Raw genomic sequence first — 6,244 nt, 5'->3', positions numbered from 1 at the left:
CCGCCTGACCCTTGTCTCCAGCCTGACTCTTGTCCCCAGCGCACAGTAGGCACTTCCTGGGTGACCGGGGCAGCCACGGGATGAGGGGCCCCTCCCAGGAGGCCCCGGCTGCCTCCCTGCACCCCGGTGGGCCTCAGGGCGCGATCCCAAACTCTCAGCTCTGCTCCCTTCTCCCTGGTGCTGTGAGGGGCGCGGGTGACATGGGGACAGGGGACGGGCAGCCCCACCCGCCCTCCCGAGGAAGGAAGCCGTGGTCAGTCACTACCCGGAGAGCTGTGCTGTGATGGGGGCGCCCAGGTGGCCGTGGGAGCCAGGGGAGGCGCCTGGGCAGCCAGGAGGGCTCCCTGGAGGAGGGGGCAATGATGGGCGTGTGAGCAGCGGCCGAAGAGCTGCCAGAGCAGAATGCCACCGAATTCTCAGGGAAGCCCCACCAGGTGGGGGGTAAACCAAGGCCCAGGAAAGCAAAGGCTGGCCCGGGTCCCGCCCCCGGCGCCCCAGCACCCTTAGAAGAACCCCCTGGCCTCCACCCGGCCCCCGAGGTCCTGCTCCCCCAGTCCTCGGTCCCTGTCCCACGGGCCCCGCTCTCTGCCCCGGTCACCCACCCGCCCTCCGCCTGCAACTCACAGGCTGCCGCTGGGGTCAGGGACACACGGGGGCTCCCACTGGGCTGCTGTGGGTCGGCACGCGCCACCCCAAAATGTGGCTGTGGGAGACCGCACTACGCCACCCCAGATACGCCGCCTTGGCATTAGCCGTCAGTCTGAGCCGGCTGTTTTGAGGAGCTGCAAACGGGGGACAGCCCGCCCTCCTGTAAAGAAACGCCCCAAGACGGTGGAAGGACATTTATTTATTATTTATTTATTTATTTTTTGAGACAGAGTCTCGCTCTGTCGCCCAGGCTAGAGTGAGTGCCGTGGCGTCAGCCTCGCTCACAGCAACCTCAAACTCCTGGGCTCAAGCGATCCTCCTGCCTCAGCCTCCCGAGTAGCTGGGACTACAGGCATGCGCCACCACGCCCGGCTAATTTTTTCTATATATATATATATTAGTTGGCCAGTTAATTTCTTTCTATTTATAGTAGAGACGGGGTCTCGCTCTTGCTCAGGCTGGTTTCCAACTCCTGAGCTTGAGCGATCCTCCCTCCTCGGCCTCCCAGAGTGCTGGGATGACAGGCACCAGCCGCCGCGCCCGGCCTAAAGGACATTTTTATCAGCAAAGGGATCTCGCCCAGAAACAGCTGTTTCAGGGCAGCTTTTGTCACCTGAGAGATCTTGTCAACAAGGCCAGGCAGCCTTCCCTCTCCAGGCCCTTCTGCCCCTCAACTGCTCGTACAGTGGCCGGGCGCGGTGGCTCACGCCTGTCATCCCCGCACTCTGGGAGGCCGAGGCGGGAGGATCGCTCGAGGTCAGGAGCTCGAAACCAGCCTGAGCAAGAGCGAGACCCCGTCTCTACTGAAAGTAGAAAGAAATTAGTCGGACAACTAAAAAATATATATGGAAAAAATGAGCCGGGCGTGGTGGCGCATGCCTGTAGTCCCAGCTACTCGGGAGGCTGAGACAGGAGGATTGCTTGAGCCCAGGAGTCTTGAGGTTGCTGTGAGCGAGGCTGACGCCACGGCACTCACTCTAGCCTGGGCAACAGAGTGAGACTCAAAAAAAAAAAAAAAAAAAAAACCCACTTCCCATACGGTGTCACCCCCAGTGTCACCCCACCCCCAGCAGAAGCCTGGAGTCCGTTCTGCGGCTCAGGAGGGTACATAAACCCAAATCATGTGCCTCCTTCTTTGGGTCCCACAATCCTGTGGGACTCCTGTGTGTATATAAGTGATGACAATTGTTTTTCTCCTGCTAATCCCTCTTACGTCAATTTAAGTTGCAGACCAGCCAACGAATCGAGGAGGGCAGAGGGAACCAACTTGTTTTCTTTCCCCACAGGGCCAAGGAGGCAAGAGGAGGGTGCCGGGTTTTGGGGGAAAGGATCCCCCCATGTAAAAAGGACCCAAGGGCCAGGTTCGGTGGCTCACGCCTGTCATCCTAGCACTCTGGGAGGCCGAGGCAGGTGGATCGCTCAAGGTCAGGAATTCGAAACCAGCCTGAGCAAGAGCGAGACCCCGTCTCTACTATAAATAGAAAGAAATTAATTGGCCAACTAATATATATAGAGAAAATGAGCCGAGCATGGTGGTGCATGCCTGTAGTCCCAGCTACTCGGGAGGCTGAGGCAGGAGGATCGCTTGAGCCCAGGAGGTTGAGGTTGCTGTGAGCTAGGCTGACGCCACGGCACTCACTCTAGCCCGGGCAACAGAGTGAGACTCTGTCTCAAAAAAAAAAAAAAAAAAAAAAAAGGACCCAAGGGCTGGACAAGGTGGCTCACGCCTGTAATCCCAACAGTTTGGGAGGCCCAGGTGGGAGGATCACTTAAGCCCAAGTGTTTGAGATTAGCCTGGGCAACGTAGCAAGACCCCATCTCTAAAAAAACAAAAATAATACAAAAATCAAACAGGTACAGTGCCGCGTGCCTATAGTCCCAGCTACTCGGGAGGCTGAGGCAGGAGGATCGCTCGAGCCCAGGAGTTGGAGGCTGCAGTGAGCTGTGATGATGCCACGGCACTCCACCTGGGTCGACAGAGCGAGATCCTGCCTCAAAAAAAAAAAAAAAAAAAGACCCCTTCCACCTTCCAGCAGCCACGGAGGGGGAACGTGTATTTGCCCCCGGGGCTGCAGGGACCCCCTCCCCAAGTGGTTTTCCTCGCTGCCGAAGCCCCTCTGGTTTGTTCTTCGGAAGCCACAGAAAGCCGGGAGTGCCTCCTGGTCTCTGCTGCGGACAGATGCAGGGGGACGGACGAGGCCCCTTCCTGCTCTTCAAGGCGCCCCTGCCCCACCGAGAGGCCGGCCTGGGCCCTTCCAGCTCCTCTCGCCCTGGCCGAGACAGGAGGACAGACTTCACCGGGCACAGCCTCCGTCACCCTGTAAGAAGTGGCGATGGCACCCCAAGCCAGGGGGTGGTTGGGAGTTTGGATTTCGCACACGCCGCAGGTCGGCACAGGTCATGGGTCAAATTCCAGCACACACACCCCCCCATGCTGTGTGACCATCCGCCAGTCCCTCAACCTCTCTGTGCGTGAGAAGCAAGGCCCCTGGCTGTGAGGCAGGAGAACAGCACAGACGCCCTGAGGTCCTTATCCATCCAGCACCCGACCACCCGCTGAGGACAGGAAACTCCGGGGTACGGGGGTCCCCAGGCCGACCTCACAAAAGGACACACAGAGAATGACACGTTTCGACTGTTTTATTTGCTTTCTGGGCTGTCAGGTTTGGGGTCCCCCAGGGCCCAGTCCCAAACAAATTCCGGGAGACCCTTCTCTGCCCCGGGGGGGGCCCAGACACGGGGGGGGGGGTTCAGACAAGGCACTGGCCGGGGTTCCAGGGGTCAGGGGGAAGCCGGGCTGAGGCCGGAGGAGCCGGGTTCCCCTTTTTGGGCAGAAAACACAGTCACCTTCAGCAGGAAGAGTTTTTCCTAGAGAGTAATTTAGGGCAAAGTGAAAACCTGAGATGTAGGGGAACTCCTCCTCCCGGAAAAAAGCCAAAGTGCTCCCTGGGCAGGCAGGAAGTGAACCCCACTGCCTAAGGCCCAAGTGTGGCCTTCTCGGCCTCCAGGGAGGCCCTGGCCCGCAGGGGGGAGTTTCCTTAAGACAAAGGGTCAGCACGCAAAAGCGCCCCGGGCCTCAGACTGCGCCCTGCAGGTGGCCGGGGTGACCCAGGCCCGGGGGCCATCAAGAGCCGTGGCCACCTCCCAGTGGCCGGTTCCTGTCCCCCTTCTTTGTGCGTCAGGAGTGTTGGAGGGGCAGGCACTTCTGTGGGTCTCCGGGCAATGTGGGGGGGTTGGGGGGCTCCAGGGAGAGACGGGGGAGGAGAAAAGGATTTTGGGGAGCAGGATCAATTTGTGCAGCCAGACTGGGTCTCCCCAAGGCCTGGGAGGCCCCGACACTCAGCTTGGGACAGCCGTCCCCCCAAAAGCAGGGGGGACGGAGCCTCTTGGCGAGCGTGCTGGGTGCCCGCCCCGGAACACGGGGCGTTGGGCGGGAGGGTCTCAGGGGACGCTGGCAGCCCTCGGCCGCCTCCCCTCGGGGAAAACAGGGGCGTCTCCCTCCCAGCTGGCCGCCCCGCACCCCCGCACAGGCGCTGGTTCCCCCGGGAAAGAAACCACATCTGGGATCTGAAAACAAAGCCCTTTTCTGGCCCCTGTTGCCCGTGGGTGCCCGAGGACCGTGGCTGCACAGGGTGGCCTGGAGTCGCCCTGCCTCTGCGACCAGCCCCACGGCCCCCAGGTGGCCTCGGCCTCCCGAGAGCTTCCAGAGGGTAGAGGCTGGGGCCGCGGGGAAGAATGGGGCTTTGACTATGGGGACTTCTGGATTCAGACACCACGGAGGGGGAGGAGGGGAGGTCAAAGGTCAACTGTCTAGACAGTGCCGGCCAAGAAGGTGGTGGGGGGCTGATTTCCGCGAGCCACCGCTGCCCCCTCCCCGCCCGGTCACACGGGGGGGGGGGGGAGAGGGGGGCCACAGGCACACGCGCCAGCTGGTCCGGCCTCTCGGCCAGAAACCCCTTTAAGACAAAAAGTCAACCTGAATCTACCACCATAGCGGATCCTTTCTGTTCTGGATGTTTCCACGCCAGCAAAGAGCTGTTCCTTGCTGCTGAAACTGCCCCCGCCTGGGAGGTTTCTCCCCCCATTAAAGATCTGGCTCTGATGTCAGTCCCCCCCCCACCCCATTCCAGCCCAGACCTGCCCCTCCAAGTGGGGGGGGTCTCAGCTGTCCCTGAGGATGATGGGGCGGGCGGGCTCTGGGGTGCCACCAAGCTCAAATCCTCGCCTTCCTTTCCTTCCCCTCCGTCCCGTTTCTCCTGCAAGCTGCACCCTCACAAGCACGCACGCCGCCCCCCTCCTTTTCAGGTGGGGAGGGGGCGCTGAGGGGCTGAGGGAAGGTACAAAGGGACGCAGGCGCACACGCTCTGGCACCTGAAACTTGAGGCCCTCGGCAGGCTGGCTAGGACACCAGGCGCCCCATGACTGTCCCTGCACCCCCCTGGCCCCCACTCAGCACCCCCATGGGGCCTCATCAGGAAACCCCCCCACCAGCGTCACCTCCCACCTTCCCGCCCCATCCCTCAGCACGTCCTGCCACCCGGACCCCCCCAGCTCCCCGCACCTGCCCAGTGACGCGCACCCCTCCTCCCCTCTGAAAACAACAACAACAATAAAAAAAAACGAGACAGGAGAGGGCACGGGACAGGGTCCACCCGCCTCCCTAATCGAGGACATTTTCAGGCCAGACCCACCGAAGGCAGACAGAACGGACACGCCATGGAGCGCACAGATGAGCTCCACCAACGGAAAAAGACTTTAAAAAAAATTAACAAAGAGGGCCGGGCACGGAGGCTCACACCTGTCATCCCAGCACTCTGGGAGGCCCAGGCGGGAGGATCGCTCAAGCTCAGAAGTTCAAAACCAGCCTGAGCAAGAGCGAGACCCCCGTCTCCACAAAAAATAGAAATTATCCGGACAACTGAAAATCTATATAGAAGAAATTAGCCGGGCGTGGTGGTGCATGCCTGTAGTACCAGCTACTTGGGAGGCTGAGGCAGGAGGATCGCTTGAGCCCGGGAGTTGGAGGTTGCTGTGAGCGAGGCTGACGCCACGGAACTTTAGCCAGCGCAACAGAGTGAGACTCTGTCTCAAAAAATTAAAAATGAAAACAAAACAGCCACAGCCTGCGTGCACAGAAACTGGTCCGGCAGACGCAGTGACGCCACGACAGAGGCAGTGACATCAAGACAGACGCAGCGACGCCACGACAGAGGCAGTGACATCAAGACAGACGCAGTGACGCCACGACAGAGGCAGTGACATCAAGACAGACCCAGTGACGTCACGGGGGGACTTGGGGCGTGGACGGGGTTCCTTCCAGCCAAGGTCGGGCTGGGCTCGCATGCGGGAACCGCGGAGTCCTGACCTCGCCCCTGCCGGCCACCTCTGTCCGCACCGGCTGCCAGGCGCCCCACGCCGGGCGCCCCCGAGTGCCCCGTTCCCCTCCAGACAAAGCCCGGGGACCCCGGACAGACGCGCGTCCTGGAAGCCCAGCGATGCGGCTCCCAGACGCAACGACAACGACGGTCTCGGCCGTGTCTGCAGAAGCTCCGGCCGCCGGGCACGCGCCTGGGGGACCCGACGTGGGTTTGGGGTC

The sequence above is a fragment of the Microcebus murinus genome, chromosome 4 (genome assembly GCF_040939455.1).
Source record: "Microcebus murinus isolate Inina chromosome 4, M.murinus_Inina_mat1.0, whole genome shotgun sequence".
NCBI lineage: Eukaryota > Metazoa > Chordata > Mammalia > Primates > Cheirogaleidae > Microcebus > Microcebus murinus.
Note: the sequence above shows the minus strand (reverse complement) of the source record.